The 16,528-nt window shown below is 35.9% G+C and overlaps 1 long non-coding RNA gene across 2 annotated transcripts in view; it reads left to right on the top strand.

Annotated features, from left to right (window-relative positions):
• The window catches only part of LOC105465078 (uncharacterized), a 32,250-nt gene extending 15,977 nt beyond the window's left edge, over window positions 1-16,273 (top strand). Inside the window, exons 3-4 of one of the 2 annotated variants that reach the window (XR_011611308.1) lie at window positions 7,431-7,507; window positions 16,174-16,273. This is a non-coding gene — a long non-coding RNA (uncharacterized lncRNA). Of the gene's footprint in view, window positions 1-7,430; window positions 7,508-10,513; window positions 10,693-16,173 lie in introns of those variants that run through there. The other variant, XR_977267.3, reaches the window with a different exon arrangement.
• The last annotated feature ends 255 nt before the right edge of the window (window positions 16,274-16,528 follow it).

Below are 16,528 nucleotides of genomic sequence, written 5' to 3'. Positions count from 1 at the left end.
GCTGAGTTTTCATTTAATATCACATTAAGGCAAAATTTCTGTAATTGGTAGTTCAGGAGCAACAATATGTACCTTGGCTACATTAGTGCTATTCCATCTTACATTAAACAATATACCAAGTGTGATCGAGTAAGGAGGCCATGTAAAGGTCTGAGTGTATCTTAGATCAGACAATCTGGCTAAACATAACCTCCATGTGGCCAAGATATTTGGCAGTACAAAACATTGCTTGTAAGTGGGGCATAATGTAAATTACTTTGTTGCTTGGTTGCTGAATTATCCTGAAATTATTGTTTATCATATCCTATTGTATTGTAAGTAGACCATATTATGTCCTTTAGTTTATAAATATCTTCAACATTATTTTTAATTCATATGATTGCATTGAAGTGATATCACTAAGAGGGACCTTGAAGACCATCTAATTGTTTATTTCTCAAACTTGGCTTTGTCCTCCTGTCTGGTATAGGAGGTGCTTAGGTTACTCAAAGCTAAAGTATTTTTGAAACATTATATTCTAAGATATAGCATTCAATAAATGATTTTTAATAAGGCGTTTAAAACATTATTTTGGAGTCAAACAACAGTTCTATGTTACGTTTCGTGTAAAATTCATATTATCTTTTTAGATCACACATGTTATTTCAAAAACATTCCTATGTGTGTAGATTGTGTTTGAAGATCCTGTTAGTTTCCTGTTTCTATCATAACAAATATCCATAAATATGGAGACTTAAAACAGTGCTCATTTCTTCCTCACAGTTCTGTAGGTTGGATGTCTGGAGTGGCTCTAATATTTCTCTGTCCGAGTTTCATGAGCAGAGTGCCATTCAGGTGTTGACTGTTTGATCTCTTACCAGGAGGCCACCAGAAGAATCTGTTTCCAGGTCACTTAGGTTGTTGGTAGAATTTACTTCTTTTCAGTCGTAGAAGTCTTTGCTTGTATAGGCTGCCTGTATTCCTTCTTGTGCTTAGCCATAAACCCCTGCTTGGCCCTGACTCTTTCAGCAATGATGAATCAATTTTTTTTTTTCTTTACAGCTGAAATATTTTTTGACTTCCCCTTTTGCTATATCTCACCTGCTTCTTCTCTAGCTGGAGAAACGTCCAGGAACTTTTAAGGGCACATATGATTGATTTGGCTCACTTAAATAATGCAGGATACTCACCTTATCTTAAGGTTCCTAAACATAATTACATCTGCAAAGGCTGTTTTGACATATGAAGTGACATGATAGGTTCCAGGGATTAGGACATAGACATCTTTGGGGGACCATTATTCAGCCTACCACAGGAATCACTCTGACTCTTAGTGGGAGAGCTTGTGAGGCACTGATATTTTAATGTTAAAGATAAGGGAAGTCAGGACCAGAGAAAGTGAAGTAACATGATGGAGGGCTAGAGTTTATAGTTTACACAACTTTTTTGTTTTTTTTTTTGAGACAAGCTCTCACTTTGTCATCCAGGCTGGAGTGCAGTGATGCAATCATGGCTCACTACGGTTTTGACTTCCTGGGCCTCAGTGATCCTCCCACTTCAGCCTCCTGAGTTGTTGGGACTATAGGCATGCGCCATCACACCTGGTTAAGTTATTCTATTTTTTTTTTTTTTTTTTTTTTTTTTTTTTTGTAGAGATGTGGTCTCTGTATGTTGCCTAAGCTGGCCTCAAACTCCTGAGTTCAAGTAATTCTCCTGCCTAGGCCTCTCAAACTACAGAGATTACAAATGTGAGCCACCGTGCCCAGCCTATACACCCATTTAATGATAGTTCTGCAATTAGAACTTTGTGATTTTGAATTGCAGCATAACAATCTTTTCTACCAAAAGCATGCTGTCATTCAATTTAATAAAATATTTGTAGTCTGTGAAGCAATAGCATTTAGATTTTGTCCATACTATGCTAAATGAAAAATCAAAAAAGCAAAATAACTGCAATTGTAAATATCTAATTATATTCAGTTGTTTAATGAGAAAAATATTATGATATTCATCAATATTTTCCCTTATTCCTCTAGATTATTTAGATTCAATCTGCTGAACCTGAGAATTTACTAAAGTAAGTCATACTCTGAAAAGGAGAATTTTAGTTGGTGTTATCCAAAAAGAAGTGTCCAAATGTTAAACCCCTTATGATTTGTTGAATGTCCAAATGTTAAACCCCTTATGATTTGTTGAAAGTTCAGCGTTGATACTTATCATAACTGTGCTTAAATTAAAAAAATCTCCGTGGCAGTTATTTATATTATCTTATAAATGCTATTGTACAACTGTGGCATGCAATCTCATACTTCACAAGTATAGCAGTACACTTAGGTGAATCTATAAAACTTTATACTGGTACATCAAATTAACCTTATATCACTGTGCTCAAGTGAAGCATGTCTTGAATTTTTCAATAATTCTTCAGTGCATGGAAGGAAACTAACTAACTCTAGGAACTATTTGGGAGACAGAGATGTTCAATCCCTGAAGGAAAAAAAAATTTGCCTCAGATGGGCTTTCACAAAATACAAATAAGCTGATCCTCTGGCTTTTCTTGTTTTTCCTTCTTCCCTTAGGCTTTCCTCCTTTTTCTCCTATTCATACCTTGGTTCTGCTCTGTTTGCTTCTCAGTTATTTTTCCTAAAACCCTTGCTTTTTCCTCCTAATTCTTACAAGGAATCAACAATGAGACTGGTTAACTACAAGAGTATATACAGCAGGCTGGGCGCAGTGGCTCATGCCGATAATCCCAGCACTTTGGGAGACTGAGGCGGGTGGATCACAAGGTCAGGAGATCGAGACCCTCCCGGACAACATGGTGAAACTCCGTCTCTACTGAAAATACAAAAATTAGCTGGGCTTGGTGGTACATGCCTGTAATCCCAGCTACTCGGGAGGTTGAGGCTGGAGAATGGCTTGAACCAGGGAGTTGGAGGTTGCAGTGAGCTGAGATCGTGCCACTGCACTCCAGCCTGGTGACAGAGCAAGACTCTGTCTCGGGGGGAAAAAAAAAATATATATATATATATATATATATATATATATGAAATATAAAATATATATATATTTCACCCTTCTCTTTAGATTGGAGTCATGTGACTAGATCTATCCAATGGGCTATAAGCGGAAGTGATTATGTGTCACTTCTAGGTCATGGCAGTTAAATCCAATGTGCCTCTTGCATCTCTCTCTTTTCCTACTGTACCATGATGGTTCTGATGTTCATGACCAATTCAGAAATTGAATAGCAGTTGGCAGAAGTGGTATAATGTCATCACAAAAATGTAAAATATGTCCTATTGACTTATGGCTGGAGAAACAGACAATGAGAAAGCAGATATTGTAGGCAGGAAAACATGGCAGATTTTGATCTACAGTGACCAACAAATTATTTGATAAAACAGTCATCAGCAGTAATTTGGGAAGCAGACCCTGGCTAAGCAGGCAGCTCCAAGTGAAGGGATTGGAAAAGAAAACATCAGTAGTGTATCTTAGTTACTATTGACTGTGTGTGGTAAGTTGTTATAAAAATTAGATTAGCCGAGGAAAAATCTGTCTAATTTGTGAAAGGAATAAAAGAAAATACAGGGTTTGGAAATGTGGGGTTTTGCTCAGTTAGAAAAGCCTATTGCTTCTAGAACCCAATCAGAAACAGTGTTAATAAAGGTTACGAGGATCAAATAAAAGCTACCAGCTAGGGGCAAAAATAAAAATAACTTTGAGCCTTCCCTTTCAGTAATAAAAGTCTCAAAAAAGCTGTCATTTTATTGAAAGAGAGTATATTGGTTTTTTATTGCTGTGCAATTAATTACCACAAACTTATTGGCTTAAACTACATACATAATTTTATGGTATATATATTACATCTCAATAAAGCTGTTAAAATAAAAATATTTATTTATTTTTCTGATAGTTTCTATGAGTCAGGATCTGGCCATGACTTAGCTTGATCTTTTGTTCAAAGCTGCAATCAAGATGTCAGCTGGGGCTATGGTCTCTGATGCTTGGAGTTCTCTTCCATACTCGTGTAGTGTTGGTATAATTCATTTCTTTGCATCTGTTGAATTCATAGCAACTTGCTTCTTCAGGACCAGCAGTAAAGAGACATTCTATGCTGTTCCAAGTGTCTGATCCACAGACTTTCTTTTAAAGGGCTCATCTGATTAGGTGAGATCTAACCAGGATAATCTCCCCTTTGATTAACTCAAATTCAGCTGATTAGGCATCATAATTACATTTACAAAAATTTCTTCAGCTTTCACATATAACATAACTTTATGTCAGTAATGACATCTATTGCATTCACTCACTGTCAATTACATGTACACCAGGAGTTGGTAATCTTCGGGGTCATCTTAGAATTCTATCACAGAGGAATAAGGTGGGGTGGAGAGAAAGAGAAAGCTAGAATGATGACAAAGTACATCAGAGAATAGTATTTTGAAATTAAGTTTGGATGTAAAAACTGACAGGCACATGTGACTGGATGTAAATAGATTACATGTCTAGTAAATTCTTAAGGAAAATGTATTGGCAATAAAATAATGACTTCATATATATTTTGTAAAACTATTTTAAATTTAAAATGACCATGAGCACATATCTCTCAGAAGCAAAATGTGTGCAGCCACCAAGGAGGGCCTCTTGGCCCTGATTCTATGAAAAATGAAGAACTTTCTCAGGGGCCATGGAAAACAACGGGAAAAAGATCTCCTTTTAGAGTAGAATCAGAGTTTAATTAAGGAAACTCCTCACCACCAGAGTAGAAGGCTTTTTAGACCAGTGACTACTGTACTTTTTCCATTTGTTATAGACAGAATGGTGTCCTCTCAAAATTCATATATTCAAGCCCTAATCTCTAGTACTCAGAATGTGACAGTGTTTGAATATAGGGTGATTAAGTTAAACTGAGGCTGTTAAGGAGGGCCCTAATCCAATCTGACAAGTGTTCTTAGAAGAAGAAAAAAATTAGGACACACAGAAACCAGGCATGAGTGAGCAGAGAAAAACCATGAAAACAGTGAAAGGTGGTCCCCTGCAAGCTAAGGATAGAGGCCATCCAAAGAAACCAAACTGCTGACACCCTAATCTTGGACTTCTAGTCTCTAAAACTTCAAGAAAATACATTTCTGTTATTTAAGCCACTCAGTCTGTGGCATTTTGTTATGTCAGCCATCACAAATTAATACACCTTGCTTCCATTTTTTTTCATTCAAAAATAACTTCAAATTTTATTTTAGATTCAGAGAATGCATATGCAGGTTTGTTATTAACACTTGGGTATATTACATGATGCTGAGGTTTGGGGTATGGATCCCATCACCCAGGTAGTGAGCATAGTACCAAATAGATACTTTTTCAACTCACACTCCCCTCTCTCCCTCACCCATCTAGTAGTCTCTATTGTCTGTTGTTCCAATCTTTATGTCTATGTGTATTTAATGTATTCAATGTTTAGCTCCCATTTATAAGTAAGAACACACAGTATTTGGTTTTCTTTTCCTGAGATAATTCTCTTAGGATAATGGCCTCCAGTTACATCTGTGTTGATGCATAGGACACGATTTCATTATTTTTTACAGCTGCGTAGTATTCAACGGTGTAAATGTACCACATTTTCTTCATCCAATCCATGGATGATGGGCACCCAGACTGATTCCATGTCTTCGCTATTATGAATAGTGCTGCAATGAACATATGAGTGCATGTGTCTTTTTGGTAGAACAGTCTCTTTTCCTTTGGGTATACACCTGGTGATAAGATTACTGGGTTGAATGGTAGCTGTTTTAGCTCTTTGAGAAATATTCATACTGCTTTCCACAGTGGCTGAACTGATTTACATTCCCACCAACAGTGCATAAGGATTCCCTTTTCTCCATAGCCCTGCTGGTGTATGCTATTTTTTGACTTTTTAATAATAACCATTCTGACTGGAGTGAGATGGTATCTCATTGTGATTTTGATTTGCGTTTCACTAATGACTAGTGTTGTTAAGCATTTTTTCATGTTTGTTGGCCACTGGTATATCATCCTTTGAAAAGTGTCTCTTTATGTTCTTTGCCCGTTTTTTAATGGAGTTATTTGGTTTTTCCTTGTTGATTTGTTTAACTTCCTTATAGATTCTGGGTATTAGGCCTTTTTTTAGATGCATAGTTTGTGAATATTTTCTCCCACTCTGTAGGTTGTCTGTTTACTCTGTTGATAGTTCTTTTGCTGTGTAGAACCTCTTTAATTTAATTAGGTCCTACTTTTCAACTTTTGTTTTTGTTGCAATTGCTTCTGGGGACTTAGCCAAAAATTTGTTGCCAAGGCCATTGTCAAGAAGGAAATATCCTAGGTTTTCTTCCAGGACTTTCATAGTTTGAGGTCTTACATAAAAATCTTTAATCCATCTTGAGTTCATTTTTGTATATGGTGAAAAGAAGGGGTCCAGTTTCATTGTTCTGCATATGGTTAGTCAGTTATCCCAGCACCAGCACCACTTATTGAATAGAAGGTCCTTTTTCCATTGCCTGCTTTTGTCAGCTTTGTTGAAGATCAGATAGTGGTAGATGTGCAGCTTTATTTCTGGGTTCTATATTTTGTTCCTTTGGTCTGTGTATCTGTTTCTATACCAGTACTATGCTGTTTTAGTTACTGTAACCTTATAGTACAGTTAGAAGTGGGGCAGTGTGATGCCTCTGGCTTTGTCCTTTTTGCTTAGGCTTGCATTGGCTATTTGGGCTCTTTTTTTTGGTTTCATTTTAATTTTAGAATATTTTTCTCTAATTCTGTGAAAAATGACATTGGTAGTTTAATATGAATAACATTGAATCTATAAATTGCTTTAGGCAGTGTGGTCGTTTTAATGATATTGATTCTTCCAATTTGTGAGCATGAAATGTTTGTTTCCTTTATTTATGTAATCCATGATATTTTTCAGCAGTATTTTATAGTTCTCATAGAGATCTTTTACTTCCATGGTTAACTGTATTCCTAGATATTTTATTTTCTTTGTGGCTCTTGTAAATGGGGCTGTGTTTTTGATTTGGCTCTCAGCTTAAACATTACTGGTTTATAGAAATGTTAGATTTGTGTACATTGATTGTATATCCTAAAACTTCATTGAAGTTGCTTATCAGTCATAGGAGCCTTTTGGCTGACTTTGTGGATTTTTCTAAGTATATAATCATAGCATAAGGCAAGAGAGATGGTCTGACTTATTCTTTTCCTTTTTGGATGCCCTTTCTTTTTTTTTCTTTTGTTTTTCTTGCCTGATTGCTCTCTCTATGACTTCCTAATTACTACTGTGTTGAATAGGAGTGATGAGATTGGTGACACCCTGATCTTGGACTTCTACTCTCCTCTGGCATCCTTGTCTTATTATCCTGTTCCTATGTCTGTTCTTGTGTGTGATGTGGGTATTAGGGTTTGAATGATAAAGATTTTTATTTTCTTCCATTACATAGGTCTCCCAATGAAGAAAAACCACATCTGGACCAGATGCAGAGATTATTACATCACCCTGGAACTCCTAGACTTTGAGGTAGATGAAGGATTTCATGTAATGCCTCCCTTGGAGAGGCATTGAGTATATTCTGTGTGTGGGAAAAAGGAAGAAAATGCATATTGAAGACAAGAAGTGTGGATTGTGACAATGATTACAAAAGAAGAGCCAGTTTTCTATGTTCTTTATGTTTCCTAACCAAAATCTTGTTGCTCTGAAAGGTCATTTTATTATTCTCAAATATTATCTCTTCCCATATGAGAGAATTAGACATTCCTGCCCATTGCCAAGAGCTTGCAGTCCTTTCTTGTTGAGGAGTATACATCCATGTCCATGTGACTAGCTTTTAACAATGAAGTATAAGTAGAAATGATGGGGTCAATTTTGAGCAGAAGTTTAAAAAGCCAATTTTTAAATATTAATTTATTTTGAATCCATGAAGAGGACTAGGTTGTAGGAAAGATATTTCAAGTAGAGTAAATAGCATGATGAGAATTTGAAATATATTTCTCAGCAAACTTTACAGGTATGGTGAACAGAACTGACTGGCAGGAAAGAGTAATTATGCTCTGCTTTATATTTTCTCAGAAAAATAGCTATTATGTGCCAGACCTTATACTGGTATATATGGTGACAGTTGATGGACTCGACCTAGGCAAGAGCCATTTACATAAGAGATTTGAAAAGGGGTAATGAATGGTGCTATCATTGGGAAATCTTGATGATGGAAATTTAAGGAGGCGCATACATACTTATATTCTGATTATACATATAACTCAGGATCTAAAGCATATCAAAGATAAATTATAGCCAACTTAATACAAGATTTTTTTCAAGTTAAAAATTATGGGTCTTTTATTGACCTACTTGATATTTCTTTATTTGAAAATTTTGTATGTGAATTGGTGAATTCACATTATGCTTGTTTTCCATGTAAATACTGATCAGTTATTTCCAGAGTATTCCCATTCTGTCACTGGCTTGTTTGACCTTGAGCAAGTTTCTGAACCCATGCTGAGTCTCTGTTTCCTCCTATATAAATTCGCTTTAACAACAGAGTCTAATTTACAAGATTCTTTCTAGAAATAAATTGCTAGAATAAATGCATGGAAAACACTTTGCACTGCGCCTGGTACACTGTAGGGATTATTCCTGCGCCACGTTTTTCTTCTTTCTCCTCTTTGTTCGCCTTCTTGAAGAAAAAGGGAACAAGGAGGACGACTGTTTGACTGTTTTGCCATTTCACTTGTTTACCTGATGCATGAATTAATGAATTAATATTTTTCCTTTTTTTTTTTTTTTGAGACAGAGTCTCGCTCTGTTGCCCAGGCTGGAACGCAGTGGCGCAATCTCAACTCACTGCAAGCTCAGCCTCCCGGGTTCACGCCAGTCTCCTGCCTCAGCCTCCCGAGTAGCTGAGTAACTGGGACTATAGGCGCCCGCCACCACGCCTGGTAATTTTTTTGTATTTTTAGTAGAGATGGGGTTTCACCGTGTTACCCAGGATGATTTCGATATTCTGACCTCGTGATCCACCCGTCTCGGCCTCCCAAAGTGCTAGGATTACAGGCGTGAGCCACTGCGCCCAGCCATGTTTTTACTTTTAAAAAATTATTTTCTATCCTAATACTTCTAAGAATTTCCTGGGTTTCTTTGTTTTACATTCTTTGTCCATCCATAGCTAAAGTGCTCTCTTAAATGGTCCCTCAGACCCCCAGTGTGTAACACCCTCCTCCCCCCCCACACATAATTAATTATTGTTTATCTGTTGGTAACAATTGGAATAAGGGATATAATGCTGAGAAATAAGGAAAGAGAAACATTGAGTTCATAACCCCACACATGGCTGTAGCTGTACACACCTCCAAAATGTGGATGTCATGAAGCAGGAAGATGTGAGTATTAACATTGGCAAAGATTCCCTATTACCCTTATAATATTGATTTTCTTCAAGCTCAAAAAGGTTTTTGTTTTGTTTGTTTGTTTTTGTTTTTCATTTAGATCAACTGTCAGCAAACTACACTCTGGCCCACTGCCTGTCCTTGTAAATAAAATTTTCTTGAACACAGATACACCCATTTCATTTACGAATTGTCTATGGCTGCTGTTTTGCTACAATGGCAGAATTGAATTGTTGCAACAGACACCATATGGCCTGCCAAGCATAAAATGTTTGCTGTCTGACGGTTTACAGAAAGACTTTGCTGACCTCTGTTTCGGAGGAATGACACTGTGCGTGTAGAACATTATTATTTCTTTAACCTCTAGGGCAAGCTATGCCTTACCCTTTCCTCGGCCAAAAGACTAAGTCTAGTTGGAAAAAGGAAAAAAGTCTGCTCCTTATGCTTCCTTCCCTTTTGTTGTCTGGTGATTTCAAGTTTATCATACCCTTGACCTTCAAGTAGCTGACTTTAAGTCACAGTCTTATGTCCATCTTCTTCACTATACCTAGTAAATGACAATGTATCAGTAGCAAACTTTGTCCTTATGGAAGTGCCAGAAGCTCCATTATCATTAGGTAATCACGTGACAACTTCTAGGTCCCCTTTCTAGAGCCTCAAGAGAGAAACAAGACGTTCCATTCCCTGATTTTGAAACAGCCTCACTTGTAAATATAAAGTCTACTCATTACCATAAACTTTTCTCATACAGTTGCCTGGAATAAAAATTGACAAATATACTATGCTATTTGCCATAAAATTAGCAAGTAATGAAGTTCAATTGGATACTTTTGCTTGAAATTTTGCTTCTTAGATATGTGCCTAGTGGTGTGGTTTGCTGGGTTGATCATGTCTCGTATACCTTCTTGGATATTTAATGATAAATAATAGGCCAGTAAGCAGTATTCAAGCATTCAGTTTGATAGCTTCAGAATGACTAGCTACTATATGCAGTGGGATTATAAAAATGGATTCAGGGGTTTGCTTCAGTTTATTGAAAAGCTGTAAAGTGTCCTTGAAACACTGTGGATTTTAATTGCTTATAATGCCTATATAAAATGATCATATGAAAAGTGAATTTGATATTTTCCCTTTTCCATGCAAGTAACAATTGAAAAATATATATGGAGAGAAAAAAACCTAAGGCATTGTCAGAAGTGCTGCATTCCACTTTATGAACCCTGAAGTAATGGATCTACAAGAGGTATATGCAGGAGCCTGTTATTGACTGTGAAGACATTCTGCATTGGTTGACTGTGAACTGAAGTATCATTTTCTCTCTCATCCTGGCACCTGGATAATATTAAATTTGAACCTTTGATTTGATTGATACATCTCAGCAGCAGGACATTTAGACATTTATGTCATAAAACCAAAATGAAATATTTTATATCATTGAACATGGCCCTGCAAGGTACAGTAGTTAAAACCAAATAAAGTTAGCATCAATTTTACAGTTATTTAAAAGGCATATACACAGGCACACACATGCCCACATACACATAAACCCACCATAGAAATGCCCCCCCCCTTTTTTTGTTTTGGAATCACATTTAGTAAAACATAAAGTTTACCTAAAGAAGCTGAGGTAGCAGCTTTAAATGCAATAAACAGGGACATACTTACATATGCAAAACAGGGACTCACAGGTGCAAGAAAGGTAATTGCTGGTACAAAATATGCCATTACCTGCTTTACATGCACAACTGCCTGATCTGTAATGGCAACTAGCTGATCTTCCTCTGCATAATTTTTATACACAAATTAGTCGCTTTGGAAAATTTGGCACGGATATTTCTCCGTTCTTAAAATATATTATATACAGAAGACAATAGAAGCATTAGAATCAGTCAGTAGAACACATTTTCTGTTTATTTTTATTTATTAAAAACTAGGAAACCTCTTTTGGAATCTTATTTTTCTTCCCCTGCTAAAAAGTTTTTGTCGTTGTTGTTCTTTTGTACAATGTGTTTCATTAGTGCTTTAAAATCTGCTGAAGCCAGGCAGCAACTTGCCTGCCTATTAGTTTAACTGAAGGCCCATCACAGCAGTGTGTTATGCATTGTCTTGGGAACAATTAAGACATGCCATCCCCACAATGCAGTTTTTAAGTGGGCAAAATATATTTAATGGTAGGGTTTGTGGCACCCAGAATGGAAATACAATGCAAACTATAGGGAATATGTACTTGCCCTAACATTAAACAGGTTTCTTATAATTCACATATACACTCTGGGGGATATGGTGTCCTGTGTGTACATTTCGAGTGTTGCTAATGAAATGTTTTTTGTCTATGGCAGCCTATGCATAAGAGTGTAATCTGTGGCCAGCCAAAGGGCACTGTTAACAGCAGCAATAATGCAAATTTAATATGCACATAATGATTGATCTCTTTAGTAAAAAGCTTATGAATAATATTCACATTTAGGACTAAGAGCTAAAGTACCCTGGGAATCAGGCATCAAGAGTCTAGCTATTGATGGATTTAGACAGGTCAGACAATGTCAGTCTAACAGCATTTGATCGATATAGACAAATGTGTCAGAAAGGTGATTTGAGAAATACCTTTATAATATATACAAACATCAGATTTAGTATCCTCTTTCTTATCATAATGTGATCCACATATGTTTCTAAAGCAAGGGTGTTTTTTATTATTTCTATTTCGGGTGCTCATGGTAGGTCAAATTAAAACACAGTATGTGTCCAGTTCAGCCATCCTGCTCACAATATCATATGATATGTAAAAAAAGTAGTGTTGATTTCATGTAGAACTTATATGTCACTCTTAATATGTTTTTTAACACTGAAATTTGGGAGCCGACTTTAGTCGAGGTCACTGTGTGCTTCATTTAATACAATTAACAGGTTTCTTAGTTTAGAGGACATATTTCTTGTAACTGAAAAGATTATCCACAGCTTTGTGGCATTTCAGTGTCCAGATTTATTACAAAAGAGTGAGTTTAAAGTTTTTCTAGGAAACTGATGGAAGAAGTTTGGTATTAAAGTTGAATTTCTACTCTAGGAGTCATCATTGCAGAGAATCAGAATCAGTATTTGTTCTCAGGAGGCATTTAGATCCAGATGGCATTCTTGGGTTACTCTCTAAGATCTGTAATAATAAATTGTGCAAAATGTTTTTGATGACTTTCTTAGTGGTAATTTTTATTTGTTTATTTGTTTTTATTTTTTTCGAGACCAGGATGCAGATGAGTTCTAGTATATAAATTTAATATCTAAATGTATTTCATAATATTTCTATGTGAAGTAATAGTTTAGTTAGCATTATTTGTTTCATTGCCTCATGTGAAACTGTGAGAGCAGAAGTTGAGTTTTAATTGTTTCTTTAGTTGAAGTAAGTAGCCATGATAATAATGTTCTTTCAAAAGAACTAACATACAAATAAATATATGTAAAATAATATAGGAAGGGAGGGAAAGAAGAAAGACTGGAAAATGTTTGATTTTTTTTTTCCCATTTGTATGAGAACATGTTACAGTGTGGACAGTGCTCTTCTAAATAGACTGTATGACAGTTAATTCTGTGTCAACTTGACTGGGCCATGCAGTGCCCAGATTAAATATTATTTCAGGTTTTGTCTGTGAGGGTGTTTCCATATCAGATTAACACTTTAATCAGTGAACTCAGCAAAGCAAATTGTCCTCCTCAACATGGGTGGGCACCATCCAACCTGTTGAGGTCCTGAGTTGAATAATAAAATGGAGGATAGGAGGACTTGAACTCCTTCTCTTCTTGCCTGCTTGCTTGAGCTCGGACATGAGTCTTCTCTTGCCCTTGACTGGGATTTATATTATCTATTCCCCTGGGTCTCGGGCCTTGAGACTCAGACTGGAATTACACCACAGGATCTCCTGGGGCATCATCCTGCAGATAGCGGATCATGGGACTTAGATTCCATAATTATATGAGCCGATTCATCATAATAAATCTATATCTGTATAGTCTATGTACTATATCTAAACTATTAGTTCTGTTTGTCTGGAGAACTTTGACTAATACAATAATGTTTATGAAAGTATAAGATATCTAAATACTGTGAGATTTCTATTTTGAGAACAATTAGTATTTTAAATATTAAAAAAGGTACAATCTCAACATCTCATTGTCAGTTGTGAGGGATGCAATGGGCATCTTTACTAATTAATGAAACTGCATGTCAAAAAATTTATCAATACCCAATAAAAGGCTGTTTCTTGATATTTCAAATTAATTATTCTGATCTTTTCCAAGAGATGTTAAAGAACACATAAGAACTAAGTGTTCTACCTAATTTCAAGCAAGTGTAAACAGAAAAATATACCATCAGCTTCAATAGTTAACGATGGGCAAAATAAAATGTAATATTATTGTTAACGGATACACTTTTTGCTGAGATGTGCATTTACTTTCACATAATTCTATTCTTTCTCAATCAAAGTAACTTTCTGTATGGATGGGTGAATGTCATATAATTTTTATAACACTATATACTTTTTGTGGAAAAAGACATATAAACCAAAGAAAATGTGCTCTGTGGAGCCATGTGTCCTCATTTTTTAATCTGAATACATGAACAACCTGTATATACCTTTCATACAAAATATACATCAGGTATGGAAAGTAATGTGTCTGTTTTATTATAGAAAAAAGTGGTTGGTAGCTGGAGATGATATAGGAATAATAATATCATTGAAGAAAAAAAATGAAAGTGAAGCCCTTTACAAAACAAGAATTGATTTTGAGCGGGATCAATACATGTTTGCATATAAAAATTATACCAACTTTGGAAAATACAGTGAAAGTGCTGAAATCTGGAAATCGCTAATGGAAAATGAACACTTGAGAATAAAAGGCGCAAAATGGAGACTTAAATAAAGTGGTGCAAAGTTGTTTCTGAAAATATTCGTTATGATTCAATAAAACTAAGATAATTGGCTCTAAGCATATATACATTCTGTTTGGACCTAGATTGCTTCCTTCTCTGCTCTTCCTTTATCTACTCTTGGCTTTTCTTCCAGATCCCTCTTCAAGTGTAGTTTCAGGCTTCACTATTGTCTGTTTCTGTTTGAACTGCCAATGTTGCTCACACTCTGGAATTTCTCTAATATTATGTCTCATTGTTGCATCTCTGAATGAGGAATTGTTACTAGTGAGTAAAGTTAGCCTAAACAGGGAGCATTTTCCAAAAGAAAAGGAAAGCAAGTTCTTCAGAGAAACAGACTTTCATAGAGGCCTTTTCCAGCTACTAGATGGGGGTAACCTAAAAGAAGTATAATGAAAGCCATGAAAGTTAGTAGTAAAAAACAATATTTAGAGAAAGCAAGAATAAGCTGTTATTTCAATCAGCATCAATCTGATAATGCATTAAGTGGTATCCTGTTTTCTAGAAAGTACAATTTCAATTACAAAAATTACAATGGATTCCCTCCTTTTAAGTCTCCTATCACCTCGTACTTTTGTTATGAACTTATTATATTCCACTTTGTATAATTGCTTCCAGTACCCAATTTTCTTCCACTGGGTTATAAGTTCCTTGAAGACTTCCAAGACTGTGTCTTGCCCATGATCCTCTCCAAAGTATTTAGTTCAGCATCTCAGTAAATATTTGTTAAAATAAAATTAATATATATTATTGATAAATATTTATTGAACATTATTATGTTATAGAGAAGGCAGCATGTGCTGGGGTCTGGAGAAAGAAAAAGAATAAATTTTAAATGGTTTAAAGTGTAGTTGAATTGGTAAGTATACATTAAAGAATGAAAGATAAACAATAAGGCCAGGCGCGGTGACTCATGCCTTTAATCCCAGCACTTTGGGAGGCCAAGTGGGTGGATCACAAGGACAGGAGTTTGAAATCAGCCTGGCCAATATGGTGAAACCCTGTCTCTACTGAAAATACAAAAATTAGCTGGGTGTGGTGGCAGGTGCCTATAGTACCAGCTACTTGGGAGGCTGAGACACGAGAATCACTTGAACCCAGGAGGTGGAGGTTGCAGTGAGCCGAGATCGTGCCATTGTACTCCAGCCCAGGAGACAGAGCAAGACTCCGCCTCAAATAATAATAATAATAATAATAATAATAGCTGATAGCATCTTCTAAATACCAGAAGAGATTGTTAAGGGCTGCAGAAGTTACCAAGAGTGAGTTGACCCTCAGAGTTGGAAGGGTAAAGAAAGTGTAGCTTTCTTACGTGCCTCTGCTATTGCTTCTAAAGAGAAAACTTCAACCCCTACACATTGCTGTGCAGATCTTTGAGTGGGATTCAAAACCACTGGGTCTGTTTACTTCCTGGCTTTCTAAATAGCAATGCTTAGTTCAAGGACAGACAGATTTATTTATATAATTACCATGTAAATAATGCACTTACACTATTCAAAATAGGTAAAGTAGAATACAATTATAACAAGTGTCCTAATTCTTTACAGTAAATAATTGATGCACTAAGAAAAGCTATGATTTGTGTCCTTAGTGTCAGAGAAGCAGTGCCATTTTCTTATTTTGTTCTGTTTGTTTTTCTGAAGGAAAGAAGGGAAAAAAATGAAAGAAAAGTGGGATTATTGAAAAAATGTCTTTCAAGAGCATGAGGGTTGGTTAGTATTTTTCTTCTGAACCCCAGAGTAAAGCCCCTGAACTCAAAATGAAGTATCCTAGGTCCCCAAAGCAATTAAGAAGTATTTGATACTTTATGTCTTTGTAATTAAAAGATTTCATAGCATGTGTTCATTTCTATTGCTTCTGAATTGGTCTATGGTACTTCTCAGAATGCTAACCCAGAAGCCACCTTTACTTATGCTATGTTGAAGAACAAGCCTGGTCTGCCAACCTCAGATGCTTCAGTATTATCACAAAAGAACAACCTGCCCGGAAGAAAGAACTAGAATCTGGGAATCCTACTGAGGAAAGAGCAGATATATTGTTTTAAACTGTGATCAGGTAAGGAAGGAGCTCGGTAAAATAGGATGTGGTATCTGGAGAGCAGAATAACCAGTAGCAGTAATCCAGAAGTGTTAGAGTTTTAGCAAGAACAAACTACACATAATTGAATGCAGAGCTGGATTACTAACAACTAAATTTTAGAAATTTTTATTGAGAGTTTAATATTCATTAATTCAATCA

The sequence above is a fragment of the Macaca nemestrina genome, chromosome 13, assembly GCF_043159975.1.
Source record: "Macaca nemestrina isolate mMacNem1 chromosome 13, mMacNem.hap1, whole genome shotgun sequence".
NCBI lineage: Eukaryota > Metazoa > Chordata > Mammalia > Primates > Cercopithecidae > Macaca > Macaca nemestrina.
The sequence above is the reverse complement of the archived record's forward strand: the minus strand, read 5'-3'. Positions and strand labels throughout refer to the sequence as shown.